This window comes from Drosophila miranda, assembly GCF_003369915.1.
Source record: "Drosophila miranda strain MSH22 chromosome Y unlocalized genomic scaffold, D.miranda_PacBio2.1 Contig_Y3_pilon, whole genome shotgun sequence".
Lineage (NCBI taxonomy): Eukaryota > Metazoa > Arthropoda > Insecta > Diptera > Drosophilidae > Drosophila > Drosophila miranda.
Genome location: NW_022881625.1, coordinates 5,968,798 through 5,987,774, shown reverse-complemented (window position 1 = coordinate 5,987,774; position 18,977 = coordinate 5,968,798). Strand labels below are relative to the sequence as shown.

The window sequence follows — 18,977 nt, the reverse complement described above, 5'->3', positions numbered from 1 at the left end:
GAGCTCAAAAGGACCGACGAGACAAGTCTTTTTCGCACCTTCTTTACCTTGGTCCAGAATTGCCTTAATCGTATGGTCGAACGTTTTGGTTGATACTTTAATTCTAGCTTATCTGAACGGGAACTTTCACCATCTATATCTATCTCCTCCGTCTGGGTTTGTGCCTCTACAAGGGACCTATTAGATCGAATTTTTGGACAATCCGGGTTGGAGGTGTTTTCTTGGAAAGTTTGCTCTTTCATTCTGTCATCATTGCCGGATGCGTCAGAATGGTGTTGGATTGCGCATCCCGCTTGCGGTTTTCCGATGGGTTACATTTTTCGCACTTTGGCTTAAAAGTATTTTTCGCCCCGCAGCCATAACAGAAGACTCGGCGTTCTGCTACGCAATCTTCAAACCGATGACCTGTTTTGTCGCAATTCCAGCAAACAAACCGCTTGCGGCGTAGCTCGGAGATACTCTCTTCTTCGAGTTCTTCTTCCTCACTCTGAATTTCTGATACGTGAGGTCTAGTTACCCTGTTTCTCTGTAAAAAGTTGCCAGCATCTTTACAGAAGTGTTCATGCTTTTTAACTTCCTCCCTCAACTCACTTCTATTCTGTATTTTTAAATGCAAAAGCTCATATCGCAGAGCACTTTTCGCATTCCGCTTAAGAATATCGATCAGCTTGAGTTCGCTTATCTCGTGTGAAAGTCGTGCCACTAACTTCTCAATGTCTGACTGAAAATCTTCGAAGGATTCGTTGTCCTTCTGTTGACGTTTCCGTATCATTTCCCAAAGGTCAACATCATCTTTCTGATCGTCGAATCTTTGCCTAAACGCTGTACAGAACGATGACCAGGAGTATTGGTGGTTTCTTCGATGAAAATCCCAGAACCAATCGCTGGCTTTACCTGTGAAAAGCAGATGCAGATTGTCGCAAAGTAACTGGTCATCATTCCCCAGAGTCTGTCCTGTAAGAGCACGAACGCGATATAGAAATTCTTCTACGTGCATTGCGTCTCGAGAACCATCAAATTTAAGACGCCAGCTTAGTAGGATATTTGCCGCTTTTGCCGGTGCTACATTTCCGGCTGTTTGACTACTCCTAGGAGTTCTTCCTTGGGAATCGCCTCTAACCATGTAACTATCATTGTCTACGTCTCGTCTAACATTACTGTGTGACTCTGAGGGACCTCCGTTACCCGTAGCAGCCGCTGCGGCTAAATTCATATTGGAAAACTGGGCCTGTATAGTTTGTTCGATGGAAGTTTTTATGAACGAACTAAGGTTTTCCATCATAGATTTCTCCTGATTTTGCATGACCGAATGGATGTAATTCGTAAGGTTTTCAGGTTGAGCGTTTCTAAGTGACCTATTTCCGTTGCTACTAATCGACTGTCGACTCTCGGATAAATATTGATCTAAACTAGCTTGATACCTTGTTTGCATTCCTCGTTTAGGGGTTGCTCCTCGCCCTCGACCTCGGCTGTTTGTTCTCCCTTTTCTACGTAATAAGGTTGGATCTAGTTGTACCGTCCCATTGTCTTCGTTTCCCCGAACATTAGGTGGTATGGAGCCAGAGCTTAGGTGTAATTCTGCTGCTAGAGTATTATTTTCGTAACGCAGTCTACCAGGTTCGCATTCCGACTTGCACACTGGACAAGACTTTTCGCTTTTCAAGTGTTCGCATACGCACGTATTATGAAATCGGTGGTGACAAGGCGTGGTAGCTATTAACTGATCTTGCCGCAAATTTCCCTGGCAAATAATGCAAAGCGAGTCTGGATTGATCAATGCCGAAGCTAAATTTTCATTACTTCGGTGGACCGCCATGATTTGTATGAATTTCTTAATAAAAAAAATAATAATGAAAATAAAATTATGAAACTAATATGCAAATATGAGTTAACGAATATGGAATTTACTTAATATGTTCGCCCTCTCCAGGCATGATCTAGGTGGTCTACCACTAACTGTACGTTTCGATTTGAATAGTTGAGTAATTAAGTTGTGTATGTTGGCCAGTTCTATTACCAGTTTTGAAGGTATAAGTCCGGATAATGGACAGTCTCTACTTATCATAAGTAGAAGATCGTGATTCCTAAAATCTGCGACTTTTTCCTAACCCAACTAGAATTTGATAAAGGAATCTCTACAGCCAAGCTCAAGATAATTTAATGAATATAACTTTGAGTCGGGGTATCCGTCTTTTGAATAACTCCCGCAGTTCCCTAAATCAACATCTTTAGCTATCTCGTTGGTGGAGTCCTATATCGTGATATCAGTATATTGTAACTACCTATATAAGCTAGTCCATCCGGAGGAAGAGACAACAGATTATACACAGGTCGACTTTTCCAACCATGAAAAATAGTCGTAGGTTCCGTATGCAACAGCTGTCGTACTCCCACCCGAAGAGATCTATCAGTATAGTATTACCAGAGAATTATTGTTTTGGATGGAATATAGAGCTATGGTGGAGCCTAGCCCCAGAATGACATGCCATGGGTACTAAAGTTAAGTACCAACTTTACGAGAGATCATGTCCCTTCGGGCCCCACGTTGGGCGCCAATTATTTAGCGTGCAGGTGTGGGATAGCTGTCGTTTACCCATACTAGTATGAAGAGATTTCGTGTGCACCTCTAGCTATGCTCTGACTAAGCTCGTCGGATTGTCGGGGTTCGTTCTACTCTCTCCTATCACATACTGACACACACTCGCATAATGTTTTAGGTGCACATTTAAAAATAATAAAATAATAATAAAAAAAAAGAAGAACCAAACATAAAACTAACAACAGAATCCAGGTTTAACCGGAGCCAGGAATTGGTTATGGGACTAACAAGTTGGTTGTGGAAAGTGTGGACATACTTATCAATTACTCTACTCAAATGATGAGAAACTCCGGTGTTAGTGAGTATCTCTATCTTCTCTACCCTCCCGACCTATGCTATACAGGTAACCTGACCGTATAGACCCTTGAATAACGTTAAACAGTTATCATCCCACCACTTCGATCATGCCTTTCTGAGGGCGGAGTACTGAATTTAGAACATATTAGGGTTGTACTTCAAAATCAATATCATTATATATATATATATTTCAATAAATCCCTAATCATATAACTAAATTCTTGGGGGGGGGGGGGGGTTTTCTTAACTTATAATTAAATCCATTTTTGTTGTGTCTCGATAGCTTAATATATTAGTAAGGAATTGCGAAGAAATATTAAGAAAAATAAAGATTTAAAAATGACCATCATATATGGGTAACAGATTCTAAAGGGGTGAGAGGTACCAATACATTATGGTTACGGATTTATAAAGGGAATATCAATAGAAAATTACATGTAACACGCAGGTTACTTCCCAGCTCAGTGCATATATGTACTTGTTCTTATTTACAAACTCACAGCGCTTTTGGTAGGCTAGTACCGCTTTTTCCATTTGTGATCGTTGAGCTCAATGATGACGTTGGTGCATAATTCTAAGGAAAGGAAAAGATATTTAATACGAGTATATGTGCACATGAGCGTACTAGAGTGTACTGCTTTGTAATCTCAAGGAAAATTAATGTTGCTCTCATACCCATTAGTTTCCAAAAACCATTATGTTGGCTGTGTTACATAACTAACTATAAAACTGTATACATCGTGTGACGAAAGAGAATGGTTTTTAGCCTGGCACATGAAATCTAGAGGAAAAAGGGGCTTGTGTTACATCCACGAGTAACTATGGTCCTCTATTGCCGTGATCGAGAGACATGTCAGCCAGGCTGAGTAGGACTGCGCCTCCGGAAGAATCCAACAATAATGCAATCAATTCGAGTTCATTATTGGGTGTCGCTGGCGCAGCTAAATCACTTGAAGATGGGGTAAATTAACTCCTTAGCTGGGCTTCAGGTTGCCGATCAAATTTGACGTCGGTCTGCGGACTACACTCTCATTGGAGGCTCGATAAACGGGTGGCGTCAACGGCGCCAAAAATAAGGGTCCGGAGGCGCCTCTTGGTTTTCGCCGTGCATCCACACGGTTGTTGAGGCTTTCGACGGACAACGTCAAGCTGCAGGTTTCGCTGCTCGGTGCCTCCCGCGGGTTTACTACTTGTCTTATCAATCCACCGGCAACACTCCTCTCATAGACCACACCGTATATGCACTCCTATGCGACTGATGATCGCACGAGCGGTACCGTGGCTACGGGCCGCCGTCCTATAACACAAATTCATATATATATATTTTACCACGAACACTTTCCAAATTAATCACGGACATACCAGCTATGTTTTCTTTTCTTTACACTGCTTTCCTGGTTAATTACTCCTGATTCTGGGTCTTTATTGAACTCGGTTCACGAGGTATGGCGTAGTTGCCAGAACTGTTCGTTGGCTAAATATATATATATATATATTTATTTATTCCCGAGTATAGCACAAACACGTCCGCTTTAATCAATCGATTCTTTGTCAATACTCCAGCCCAACTTCTGCAAGTTCAGCCAAGCGGTACCGAACCAAAAGCTCGAAGATCGGATGATATTTGGAGAATTTTAACTGCATAATCGGATGATCTTAGGAACTTTAACTGCATAATCGGATGATGTTGGGAATTTAAACTGCATAATCGGATGATCTTTCGCCCATTTGAGCGAACTTTTGGGCAAGCTTTTAATCTATGCTCTCCCTACGCTACGCTACTCTCTTGGGTCAAGGTAAACGTGACGTCTTTCGCTTAAATGCGTGCGCTGCGCGACGACTCTCTTTAGAAAGCTTTTCGGAAAGCTTGCAGCTTACGATCCACTTTCGGAGTTACTATGTCTCTGCACTTTTAAGCATTACCAAAAGAAAACTATGCTTATCCGTGATGTTCTACACTCGTTCCCTTAATTCGGCCCCTACAGGGAGGAGCCGGAGTCCCCTGACAGCGATCTAGAAGCAACAATGGTGGAGGCGAGCCTCAGGAATGTCGTTGACGCTCCTGCAGATAAACCTCCACCATTGTAAGGCAGCATGCGCTGCTCTACTGCTCCACCTGGCCAAGGGTGGAGCCGACATAGTCCTCATTCAGGAGCCCTGGATCCTCGGAAACAGGGTCTCCGGTCTGAGGACTTCTGACTACAAGCTATATGTAGCTGAAACCGCAGGTAAAATTCGTACCTGCATTCTTGCAAAAAGAGAGTTGCACTTATTTTTTCTCCCAAATTTCAGCAATGAAGACCACACCGCAGTGAGCCCCGAAGGCCAGGAGCGCTCACTGAGGATCTGCTCCGCATACATGGGGCATGAACAACCAGACCCCCCTCCACACGCGCCTCTCCGGGCTCTAATCGCAGACTGGTCGGCCAAGGACATCGGCCTAATTGTGGGATGCGATGCCAATGCACATCACTGTCAGTGGGGAAGCACTGACACAAACGAAAGGGGTGAGTACCTTTTCAGTTACTTACTGACCACTCAGATGGTCTTACTAAACCGGGGTAGTGACCCCACCTTTATCATTAAAAACCGCAAGGAGGTCCTGGACCTCACGCTTGCCTCTCATGAGATACAGCGTAACATTGTATCCTGGAGGGTCCTGGAAGAGCACTCCTTCTCGGACCACAGGTACGTGGAAACTGTCTTCTCCTTCTCAGTACCGAAGCCAGTCCGATTCCGGAACATCAGGCGGACAAACTGGACTCGGTACTCTGATTACCTCTGTCGTGTTCTCCCTGAGCCCCCATCTGAGGAGGAGTTCTCCACGGAGGCCACGACTCGTCTTCTTAAGATCTTTACCGACGCCTGCAATAAGGCGCTCGACAAAGCATGCCCCTCTGGCAAGAAAAGAGGCCGGAAGAAACCTGAATGGTGGAATCCGAAACTGGGTGAACTCCCAGTCTCCCTGGGTCTCTCCCGGTCTCCCTCCCGGAGACTCTTCAATAAAGCTAAGGCTGAAAACGTTGAGCATAACTGGGCCGAATACAAGGCCAGTCTGTCAACCTACAACAAAGAACTTAGAAAAGCCAAACGCGCCTCCTGGCGTAAGTTCTGCAGCGAAATCGAGAGTAACTCAGAAGCCTCACGCTTGCGCAGAGTTCTCTCGAAGACAGCACCCACCCTGGGCTACTTGAAGAACACCGACCAGTCGTGGACTACGTCCAGCGAGGAGTCGCTAAATCTTCTCCTAAATACCCACTTCCCTGGCTGCGATGAAAACAGACCCAACTACCTCGCGCCTCCTTCTGTCGCCTCAAATGCCATCTTGAGACTGCTAAGCCAGGAAAACATTTCCTGGGCGATCAGAAGCTTTAAACCCTACAAGTCCGCGGAGTCAGACGGCATTTTCCCTGCCCTACTGATTCACGCGGGACATAAAGCCATTAACTGGCTAAAAATAATTTACGAGGGAATCTTCTCCCACGGGTGCATTCCTGACACCTGGCTTCAGACCAAAGTCGTATTCATACCCAAGGCAGGCAAGCCCTCGCACACTGCCCCAAAAGATTTCAGACCCATAAGTCTGTCGTCTTTTCTTCTAAAGGCGATGGAGCGGCTCCTGGGGCTGCATCTAACGGCGTGCATTCCGTCCAGTCTGATCTCAGACTCCCAGCATGCCTATCGGAAGGGAAGATCCACCGAAACGGCCCTACACTCGATCACATCGATCATCGAAGCATCCCTTAATTTTAAGGAGTACACCCTAACAGCCTTCCTCGACATAGAAGGCGCCTTTAACAACATCCTTCCGACCGCCATCACGGGCGCACTGACGGATCTGGGCGTTGACTCCAGGACGGTGAGCCTGATCGATCAGATGCTACAATGCAGGACGGTTGTGGCATCACTGGGGACGTCAACGTGTACCAGATTTGTCAGCAGAGGCAAACCGCAGGGCGGAGTCCTCTCGCCCCTCCTATGGAACGTGGCAGTGAACACACTGCTGCGGGAGATAGAGGGGGGTGGCTGCCGTGTGGTGGCGTACGCGGACGATGTAGCCATAGCATTCTCCGGAAAATTTCCGCAGACATTGTGTGAGTGCATGACAAGTACTCTCACGAAAATGTCGAAATGGACAGACAAATGCGGGTTAGGCGTCAACCCGTCTAAAACGGAACTAGTGCTTTTCACTAGGAAGTACAAAGTTCCGGTACTGATTCCCCCAAGACTATGTGGGGAAACGCTAGTCTTCAGCAACAACGCCAAGTATCTTGGCCTAATCCTCGATAGAAAGCTCGATTGGAAATTGAGCATAGAGGATAGAGTAAAGAAGGCCACAGTGGCCCTCTATACTTGCAGGAAAGCCATCGGACTAAAATGGGGAATGACCCCCTATATAGTTCGGTGGCTCTACACCGCCATCATACGACCAATTATGCTCTATGGAGTGGTGGTATGGTGGCCAGCCTTGGACAGAAGGACATGCCTCAATAAACTCAACAGAGTTCAACGCATGGCAGAGCTATGCATAACTGGCGGGCTACGCACTACTCCAGGGGAAGCCCTGGATACTGTGCTGGACCTCCTCCCTGTGGATCTCATGGGAAAGAAGGTGGCAACACTTTCCGCCCTCAGAATGAGAGAAGCCAGACTGTGGAAAGCATCCGCGGTTGGGCACTCGGGAATCCTGATGAGACTCCCGCAATTACCAGAGAGGACAGATTACTGTATCCCCAGTGATCACCTCTCGACGCCCTTCCAGGTATCAATCCCATCTAGGGAGGACTGGGAGATGGGCGAACCAGGACCTGCAAATGCGGTCCACTTCTACACTGATGGCTCAAAGCTAGACGGCCGCGTGGGAGGCGGAGTCTACTGCAGCGAGCTGAACATCAGTCATTGCTTCAGGCTTCCGGATCACTGTAGTGTGTTCCAAGCGGAGGTTGTAGCCATCAAAGAGGCCATTTCGATCGCCTCCAAATTACTTCTAGATACGCACTTAGTGTGCGTCTTCTCGGACAGCCAAGCAGCTATCAAAGCTCTAAGCTCAATATCGTCGAATTCAGCGACTGTAAATGACTGCCGCAGGTCTCTGCACGAGATCGCAGAGCAGTTAGATCTCTTCCTTATATGGGTCCCCGGCCACAGGGACATCGAGGGGAATGACGCCGCCGACGAGCTAGCCAGGCAGGGTACTACGATTCCTCTCCTATCGGAGAGGGAGCAAGTAGCGATGCCCTTGGCTACGTGCAGGCTCCTAACGCACGAATTGTTCGAGCAAAATGCCAATAGGAGATGGCAGCAAACCGTTTCCTGTAAAGTCTCAAGATATGGCCATATCGATCGAAGAAGCGCTCAGCAGAGCTGTATTAACTCAGCAGAGCACAGTGCTCTGCAGTAACTAGAGCCATTACGGGACACTGGCAGATCGGCACTCACGCCTCTAGACTGTCAATCCCTCATAACGACTTCTGCAGGAGTTGTCGCGACGAGGAGGAGGAGGAATCGGTCCCCCACTTCTTCTGCCACTGCCCAGCCCTTGGAAATCGTCGTCTTCGTATTCTCGGGGCCGCTTTCCTCACGGACATTTCGGACCTGTCCGTAATCAAACCAGGGACCTTGTCCAAATACATCCAAGCCACCGGATGGGACTGCCTTTAACCTGCAGTAGTATGCTCTCACGGTTCGGGCAATGCGAAGGGGCACATGCCCATACGGCAACACAACGGACCTTTTATAGGTCCAAGTGAGCTTGGGGGCGGGAGGCTCTTATCCTCCCCTCCCGGCTACCGCCTTAACCTAACCTAACCTAGAGACTCCGTTAGACAAACTCCTCACAAAGTTTTGGGAGGTGGAGGACATTCCTACTAAAATAGAAAGCGAGTCGGATTCGTACTGCGAAAGAAATTTCCTCCGAACTACGTCAAGAACGCCAAGCGGGAAATACGTCGTCACGTTACCATTTCGCGACCCAGATCATCTCGGATCATATCTGGGGTATTCAAGGGCAACCGCGCTGGCCCAGTTCCTAAGAAACGAAAATCGCTTGAAAAGAAACAGTCCCCTACAATAGCAGTACGACACCGTGATCCAAGAATACCTAGAGCTTGGACACATGACAGAAGTTCTTCCGACTCATGGGTCCTCAACCTACTACCTGCCGCACCACGCTGTCTTCAAGCCTGATAGCACCACCACGAAAGTCCGCGTTGTATTTAACGCATCCAGCCCGTCGACTAACGGTATCAGCTTGAATGACCTTCTGCACCCCGGACCTGTTCTCCAGTCCGACTTAACCCTTCAGATCCTGAAGTGGCGCTACTACCGGTACGTCTTCAATGCTGACATCACCAAGATGTATCGGCAGATTTGGGTAGATCCGAAGCACACCCCCTTCCAGCGAATTTTGTTTCGCAACAAGGAGGGCGAGATACGCGACTATGAGTTGCAAACTGTCACCTTTGGAGTCAATTGTGCTCCCTTTCTCGCCATCCGGGTGTTGCAACAGCTTGCAGACGATGTCCAGTGCCGATTCCCAAGAGCCAGTCACATCATTCGGTCCTTTATGTATGTCGACGACGTCCTAGCGGGAGCAGACTCTCCCACTGAGGCTCAACTAGCTCTCCGCGAGTTACAGGCCGCCCTGAGTTCTGCCGGGTTTCCACTGAGAAAATGGACGTCCTGACTACCATTCCGAATGACCATCTCCTTCACACCGACTTCCTTGAACTCGAGGCAGAACGCACAGCCAAGACTCTCGGAATTCGCTGGAAGGCGACAACAGACGATTTCTTCTTCGTTCCGCCAGAACTGGCATCTACGGCATCCAATACCAAGCGAGCGGTGCTCTTCCAGATAGCAAGGTTGTTCGACCCTGCGGGCTGGTTGGCGCCTTTCATTGTCCGGTCAAAGATCTTCATGCAAGAGATCTGGTTGCAAGAAGTGGGATGGGACGAAGATCTTCCGACCGAGATGCGTCAGCGCTGGCAGAGTTTTCTGCGGAGCTACTCCGCTCTCGACCAGATCCGCATTCCAAGGCGGATTGGCTCCGAACCAGCTGTAAGGGTCGAGCATCACGGATTTTGCGATGCGTCCGAAAAGGCGTACGGTGCGGCGATCTACGTACGCATCAAGACTGACCACCTGGTCAAGGTGCAGTTGCTTACCGCGAAAACACGAGTCGCACCCGTTAAGACTGTATCGCTCCCCCGGTTAGAGCTGTGCGGCGCGGTGCTGCTGTCCGAAATGGCGACGGCTATCCTGCCAAATATGCCAAGCGCACCTACAACCTGTTACTTCTGGACAGATTCCGCTATAGTCCTGTCCTGGCTGAAAAAGCCTGCTTGCCACTGGACTACCTTCGTGGCCAACCGAGTGACCAGAATTTCGCAAGCCACCGGGGTCGAGAATTGGGGTCACGTTCCGTTCGCACAAAATCCCGCCGATCTCGTCAGCAGGGGCGTATCCTTACAGGAGCTCGTCGAGAACCAACTCTGGTGGCACGGACCAGCGTGGTTGCAAGGGCCCCGGCATCAATGGCCAGCCCAAGGCGGGGACGATCCCGTGATAACCCTCGAGCAACGTGCTCTGAAGGTTCATTTTGCACCGAGCCCATCCGAAGACTTCCTCGATCGGTTCTCCAATCTGGAGAGAGCCCTGCGAGTCCGTGCTTATGTCCTTCGCTTCACAAGACGCTGCCGGAAGCTGGTCACCGGACAAGAGGACCACCTTGCAAGCGAAGACATTACCGAAGCTGAGCGCACTCTTATCCTAGAGATTCAGCGCAGAGAATACTCCCAAGAGCATCACTGCCTAAGCGAGAAGCGGCCAGTGCCAAGGTCAAGTTCTATCCTGAATTTGAACCCGTTCCTAGACCAACATGGGCTCATAAGAGCATGTGGCCGTATCGCAACTTCTACCTTTCTGAAGTACGACGAACGGCATCCCATTATTCTGCCGTACCGCTGCCGGCTATCCCGCCTTCTCTCGCAATTCACCCACCGGATAACTCTTCATGGCGGGAACCAACTAATGGTGCGACTTATCCGATCCAAGTTCTGGACTCCCAAGGTTCAGAAACTCATGAAGGGGGTGGTAAACTCCTGCAAGGTATGCGTCATCCACAGACAGAAGTTGCAAGCCCAAATGATGGGTGATCTTCCTACGGAACGAACGTCCTTTTCCAGACCGTTCACGCACACCGGAATTGACTACGCGGGTCCCTTCGAAATACGGAATTACACAGGCAGAGCGTGCCTGATAACCAAGGGGTATGTGTGTGTGTTCGTGTGTTTTTCCACGAAGGCGATCCATTTGGAGCCCACGTCGGATCTCACGACCGAGAAATTTCTTGCAGCCTTCGCTCGTTTCGTCGCACGACGAGGGTGTCCGCAGCGCATTCACTCCGACAATGGCAAAACTTTCGTTGGTGCCGCCAAGGTGCATTCCCGTGACTTCCTAGAAGCATTCAAGGGCTCGATAACTGATGCGTACAGCCATCACCGTGGCGTTTTATCCCACCAGGAGCTCCACACATGGGAGGTCTGTGGGAAGCCGGGGTGAAGAGTTTCAAAACTCTCTTTTACAAAGCCACGTCCACTCGGAAGTACACTTTCGAAGAGCTTTCCACGCTTCAAAGATCGAAGCATGCCTTAATTCCAGGCCGCTCTCGCCGATGTCCGAAGATCCAACTGAGTTGCTGGCCCTTACTCCTGGCACTTCCTTACCGGGGGACCCTTGATGTCCACGGCCGAACCCGAAATAAAGGGTGACCTTAAATCAATAATCAATCGATGGCAGCATTTAAAGGCGCTCACCCAACAGTTTTGCCAGCGGTGGAAAGAGGAATACCTCAAAGAGCTCCACAAGCGCACTAAGGGGCAGACGCCGACGCCAAACCTCCAGGTTGGGGATATGGTTGTCGTCAAAGAAGACAACCTGCCCTCCAATGAATGGCGGCTCGGGAGAGTCTAGTCCGTGTATCCCGGCGCTGACGACAGAGTCCGTATGGTAGATATCCTTACTGCCCGCGGGGTCCTTAAAAGGCCTGTTGTAAAGGTCGTTCTCCTCCCAGTAGAACGCCCTAGTTCCGTCCAACAATAACGCGAATGTACCTTCCAAAGCTCCAAGTTTCATTACTAATACTTCTTCGACCACTTTCCTTCCTCCTAGTTCATCGTATCCAGACATGGCCCCACGCTCACGCGCCAACCGCACCGGGGAGAGCCGGCATCCACGGGGTAGAGGCACCTACCGTTGCCGAGTCTGCTCAGGAATACACCCGCTACGGACCTGCCATGTGTTTCTGCGCCTGAGCCCTGAGAAGAGGCTCCGAGCCGTCCTGGGAAGCAAATACTGCGCCAACTGCCGGGCGCACCAGCACTCCGGGAAGGACTGCCTCAGTGGCGGGCTGTGCGGGGTGTGTGGCAAGAACCACCACACGCTACTCCACATATCCGCGCCTCGCTGTCCAGCCCGCTCAGCCTCGGGAATACAGTCGACAGCTACATCGGCCCACGCCAGACGCCGCCCTCGTCGCCCAGCCCGTCCAGACCCGGCTGCACCGCCGCCATCTACACCAGCTTACGCCGAGCGCCGTCATCGTCGGCCAGTCAGCCGACCGGTCGTAGGAACCGCGACCTCATCGTTTTCGAGTCCAGCGGTTTAAGCTGAGTGCCGTCCCCGTCACCCCGTGAACCGCCCCGTCGTAGGAACCCCGGCGCCCTCCGTAAGCTCCCTTCTACAACATAGGAGCCTCAATATCCTCCCGACGGAGCTGGTGGTCCTGGATACGGGCTCGAAGGATTTCGAAACGGGCGCGCTCATCGACCCATGCACGCCGGTGAGCTGCATTGACGACTCATTGGCCTCCGCCTTCACGATACCCACTACGCGCGTCGGCAACGAGAAGGTGTGCACAGCGGTCATTAGTACCAAGACGGGCGACTTCCGACTGGAAGCCATCCTGAAGGTCGAGCCCCGTTTGCGCATGAATTGTACATAAACATAATGTGTATGGGATGTGGGGAATTATGGATATGTCACTCCCCCAACGTTTGTTATCAGCCTGTCCCTAGGCGATTACCCTCGGGTATAGTGATGGGGTGTCAAGTGCGGTGGCTGAGGTTGGTTCCTCTTCTGCTTCTATTATAGGGTTAATACATTTAACCGTGACTCTTTTAGAAGTTTTCTTAAATTTAACAGCTACATAACTTAGTAGTACTAATATAATTATGACAAATGAAATTAGTAGACTTATTTGTAATAGGCTACTATATTTGGTGTATTGCATAATTATTTCATTAGTTTGGACATACGACAGTGGTTTTATTTTAGTTATGTTGTTGTTGACATAAACATTCTGGGAAAAATCATTATGTTTGATATTGTGAATTCATTTAATTAGATTGAACAGTTGTAGATTTTTATAATGGTATTTCCTTCCGCTATGATTTCTTGGTTTACACAATTCTGGTTTAGCGTTGTTTTTGGAAGATTCCATGTGATTAGTATATTAGGTTCAATAAAGTTTATTTGAAAGTTTTGAAAAGTTTTGGAATATGGACATTTAGTGGGAATTTGCATTAAAATTCCTTTTATACAATTGTCATTGGTTTTCAATCTAGTTTCTTTAACAAATACTTCTTCATTTTTTATGTAGTACTTGTCGTATGTCATATCTGTTAACATGTTATTTAATTCGTCTGGATACGGAACGATTTTATAGATTGGTACTTTTGTAATGTCTTTGGGAATGTTGGAAATTATTAGAATTTCGTTGGTATCGGATTTTAGCCATGTGGAGGTTTTTATATTTAGTATTTTCTCAGAATTTATTTGTTCCAGGTAGTCTTGTTTTAATAATTTTGGATTAAATATACCGAGCCTAGTTAATTGCATACCTAGTTCTATATCTTCGATATATTCTGTGAAATGTTGTAGATTGAATATCAAAATTTCTATTTGTTGATTCCTGTCTTTTTCTTCATTTAGTTTGCTTATAACGTTTATTCCGCTATTAACTGCATCTATTACCAAATTTAGTTCATTCATTTGAATGCTATGGCTGGCTAAATTTTCTATTTTTTGTTCCAAATCGACTTTATCTTCCTGATCTAGTGTTCCAAACTGTTCCTACTATTGATTCGGCCTCTTTTATTTCTTTTGGTTATTTTTAGCCCGTTCATTTCTCTTTGCAATTTGTCTACTAGATATTTTATTTGGATTATGTCATGGAATTTAGTGGCTTGCATTAATAAATGTTGGTATAGTTCTTCGGTTTTAGTTACATTAACAGTTAGATAACGGTATTCGTAATTGATAGGTATGTTAATCGATCCAGTTTTGAATATCATATATCCGTTTTGGGATTTTATAGGATTTATTTCTATGTTTTGGCCCTGTGCCATTACGATGGTAATTATGAGGAAGATGAGGATTTTAATTTTGTTGAAGTTCGCCGATTCCATTAACTTCCTCGGTTTCTCTGGAATTATTATATTTGCTTCTATTAGATTTCTCCTTTTTCTTGAATTTTGATTTATAATGAGTTATTTTCCTACCCCTATTCTTTTCTTCATAATGTTTTTCGTCTACCTGTCTAATTTCGCTTTTCCTTTTGAAAGGATTTGTTACCTTAGACTTAACTAGAGGTGATAGTTTATAGCGGGTATCTACTTCATACTCTATGCGGTTTTTATTTAATTGCGTGATTTTATTCACTTTATTTAGTTGGGTGTCATAATCAGGTGAGCCTGCATATATGAATAAATCAGCTGGTGTCCTATTTGTGGTATTCAGTTTGGTTTTATGATTATAAGTATAAAGAATTAATTCAAACTTCGTGAATCTATCATCTGGGTTATCCTCGCTAGATATTATTCTTAATTTTTCATTTACTGTTTTATGAAATCTTTCTACGTCAGATATTCCATTTTTGCTGGAAGTGATCTCTATTTTGACGTTTTCCGCATTCAGCCATGCTTGCAATGCTGTGCACATAAAAGCTGAATCTTTATCGGCTTTGATTTCAATTGGTTTGCCCATCTCGTTAAAAACTTTCATGATGGCTCTTTTTGCTTCAAACCAGTCACGACTTTTTACTTCTACAAGAGTGGCAAACTTCGAGTATACGTCAATACATGATAGGAACTGTTGGTTACCAACCATATAGAAATCTATGACGTATTTCTCTCTGATGTTCAGTATTTCCGGTGTAGTTTCGAATGCCAACTTCGTATTTCTATGCTCTGTTTTGGCAATATTACAAGTAGGACATTCGTTTATGATGTTTTGGATTAGTTTTTGATAATCCGGGTAATAGTATTTTCCCCTAAACCAATTGACGGTTTTCTCTATCCCTGGATGGAGTAAGCCTTTTTGATTCTTTAATATGGTTTCCTTAAATTCAGCGTAATTCTGAATATCTAGGAGTTTCGTGCTTGATTTAATAGCTTTGGTTATATTGTTAGAATTAATGATTTCAAAATAGGCTTTTTGGAATGGAGGAAAATCTATTTCGTTATGGAAATATAATGCGCTCTTTTTGGTGCATAGATATTCCTTTATTATATCCTTTGTAATGTGTCCCGGTGTTCTGGTGTGGTAGCTTTCGAGACGCATTCCACAAACTAGACAACTTGCATAGATGTTATGGTTAGCACTGTGTGGGATCTTTCGGCTAGGGCTCGTCGGATGGGGGGGATCTTTCAGTTGTTCCAGCTAAACACATACAAGAGATTCTGGTGCTAACCTGGCCGTTAGGTGTTATACAAATCAAATCAATAGTGCCATATGCATCGCCGCACGGAGTTAGGTCTTGTAATCTCCGCGTTACCAACCCTACCATGTTAACTCTGCTCGCCTATTTCTTGTGTTAACCCTTAAACCTCTATATGTTCCCCCTTCCCAATACCCCTGTATAGTTATTCTACTCCAATTTCATGTTGATCAATCTTCAGTGTATTTTCATATTTTAACTCCACTCCAACTAACAACCATCCTCAGCATCACCTCAAATCTTCATAACATCTTATTTATCTACAGTTACAGCAACTTAATTTTAGGGGTTTTTTTATATATATAAAAAGGAGAAAAGTTTAGAAGAACAAATCAAATTATAAGCAAAGCGGTGTTTTTCTTACTTTTAGTAGTAGCTTACGTTTGGTTTTCCATCGCTGCAACAGGCCTGCATGCATTGATGTGTCCTAGATTAGATTATAATTTACAAAATTTAAATGCAAAAAAAATAATAATAATAGCAATAGTAGCTACGGTTGAATTCAGTGTGTGTGTGTGTGTGTCAATCCTTTTCCTTGAAGACATCCGATATGGATATGTCTGTGCCTATCCAGGCCACGACATAGAATTTCAGAGGCAACTGTATGTCCTCTGCCAAGGTCAAAAATTAGGTTGATCGCAAATTTTCGTTGTGCGGCAGAAGTTTGACCTCCGTTGGATAACTTTCGTCAATATTAAATTACACTGGAGAAACCGAGATCGACTGGCAAAGCTCAGACCCCTTTTGGCGAAGAAAAATTTTATCAGCCACATGTCAAAGCGGGGGTTATGTAATTACCGTTTGGGGCTTGAAACCGGGTTTATCTTTGGAGAACCACAGATTTTTTGGCTTTTCGGCACACTGATCTTAATTTTTTGGGGCAGCTTGGCATGTGCACCCTACTTTCGACGATTTATTGATTTCAATTTTTCTTTTTTTTTCACACACGTGTATAACCTTTTATTCTTTTCTTTTCTTTTATCTCGCCGTACCACCAAACTGACCTTCCACAATTTAGTTCCATGGATCGAATGATCCAGCGCTTGAGCTTTGATTTTGATTCTTCATCCCATTCTAAAGCACAAGGGCTAGATAACCCACCAAGATAACCCAAAGCTCGCTCTCTCGTCAAAAGCTTTCCCTTTATTCCCGTTTATTCCCTTGCATACAGATAAGCTACAGCTCTGTGCACACAAATAAGTCCATCCAAATATGGGCCGTCACACCACAGGTTATTTTTAAGCTGTTCAACTTGTTCAAAATAAGCTGGAAAACGGTCATCTTTTAAGTTACGCACTTTTGTAGGTCTTTGGCATGGAACTTTCCTATCTGTTGACCATCTTCTTCTAATTCATAACAGTGGTTACCAAACTTTCGAACTACAGTTGCCTTCAAGAATTTAGGAGCTAATTTTGCATTAAATGCCTTGATCTTGTTACTTTTGGCAAAGTTTCGTCTATAGACGTGTTCGCCGAGTTCGAACGTAACGTATCTTGTGCGCAAATCGTACGTTCTCTTATTGGTTTGATATGCCTTACTGATGTTTTCCATGATCTTGTTTCTAACAATTTGCAGTTTGTCTGTAGTCAAAATATTCTCGCCCTCTTTAAGCATTTCTTTCCTCCTCAGCAATTCATAGTTGTCTGCGTGCGTTATCATATGATTACCAAACAACGCAAAATATGGTGAAAATCCTATTGCGGCATGATGTGAAGATCTCAAGGCGAAGGATATCTCTCAGAGCTTATCGTCCCATAGCCGTTGGTCTTTCCCTAGATAAGCCCTGATACCAGAGATAATTGATCTATTAAGGCGCTCTGAGGCATTAGCCTGTGGACTGTAAATTGCAGTAAACATATGCTTTATCCCATACTTCTGCATGAATGCCTGAAATATATTCGACTTGAACTGGCTTCCGTTATCAGTTACTATAACTTCAGGTATACCGAATACATGGAATATATTTGTTTTTAAGAATTCTATAATAAGGTCTGCAGTGAATTTCTTCAACGGCTTCAAAAAATGAAACTTTGTTAGGTGGTCCAAAACAACAAATACTCCTATATTTCCCTGCTTTGATCGAGGGTAAGGTCCTATGAAATCCATATAGAGCCGTTGGAATGGTCGCTCAGAGACTACAGGATTTCCCATTGGAGGCTTGAGAGTTATGTTTGGGGATTTCACTTGTTTGCAAACTTCACATCTCGCAATAAATTCTTTGACGTCTTTTATCATATTTGGCCAAAAAAGATTTCGACGAAGCTTTTCCAACGTTTTTCCGATGCCACCATGAGAACTATGAGGAGGCGCTTGTGCATTATACAATACAGACTGTGTCGATTCTGATGGTACCCAAAGTTTCCAGCAGTTTGACTCTGACACTGAGTCTCCTTGGTAAAACTGAGTTCGCCTGTAAATGTAACGATCTACAATTTTCAAGTCTGGCAAACGGCTTTGATTCTCTGTAATTGTATCTTTTAACTTGGTATAGCTATTGGACCAGAAGTGAGGCGATTGTAGGTCGACTTCAGGCAACACCACTTCTATTTCGCTTATCTCTTCAGTCGGTAGTCGAGAAAGGGCATCTGGGACTATGTTAAAGCTTCCTTTTCTGTGTTCTATTTCAAAATTAAAATGATGCAGTCTTAGTGCCCATCTAGCTAGTCTGCCATTCAAGTCTGTCTGCCTCATAAGCCATTTTAAACTAGCGTGGTCCGTTATGACTTTGAACTCCAGACCCTCTACATACTCCCTAAATTTCTCTATGCTCAATACTGCAGCTAAACACTCCAATTCGGTTACACAGTATTTTTGTTGGGCTTGATTTAGCTTATAAGAAAAATATGCAATTGGCCGTTCTATGCCATCTTCGTCCAACTGGGCCAGGACTCCACCGACACCGATATTGGATGCATCGCATTGAATTATAAACGGTTTCTCGAAATTGGGTGTGACTAATAACGGTGCTGAGGTTAATCGATGTTTTACCTCTTCAAAGGCTTGTTGTGCATCCTCAGTCCATTGAAAAGACTTAACCTTCTTGGTCAGGTCTGTGAGTGGTGCTGTCAGGGATGCATAATTTTCTATAAATCGGCGATACCAACCCGCACATCCCAGAAACTTTCTGAGTTCTTTCACCGAACGAGGTGGGAGCAAATTTCTGATGGCGGAGACCTTTTCTGTATCTACCTTAATGCAACCTTTACCTATTACATAACCAAGATAACGAACTTCAGGAACACACCAGCGACATTTGTCTAAGTTCAACGTCAGGCCTGCATTTCTCAACACAGTGGACATTTC

General features: G+C 45.5%; 1 long non-coding RNA gene across 3 annotated transcripts; it reads right to left on the bottom strand.

Annotated features, from left to right (window-relative positions):
• Window positions 1-15,478: 15,478 nt before the first annotated feature.
• Window positions 15,479-16,815, bottom strand: LOC117194727. Of its 3 annotated transcripts, none has more exons than XR_004474888.1 (4): window positions 16,473-16,815; window positions 16,169-16,415; window positions 16,056-16,101; window positions 15,479-15,647 (listed from the first exon to the last, which is right to left on the bottom strand). It is a non-coding gene; the product is annotated as an uncharacterized LOC117194727 (long non-coding RNA). The 3 variants fall into 3 exon arrangements; XR_004474886.1 differs by lacking the exon at window positions 15,479-15,647 and adding an exon at window positions 15,834-15,949 and having other exon boundaries at window positions 16,473-16,814; XR_004474887.1 differs by lacking the exon at window positions 15,479-15,647 and adding an exon at window positions 15,834-15,934 and having other exon boundaries at window positions 16,473-16,814.
• Between the last annotated feature and the right edge of the window lie 2,162 nt (window positions 16,816-18,977).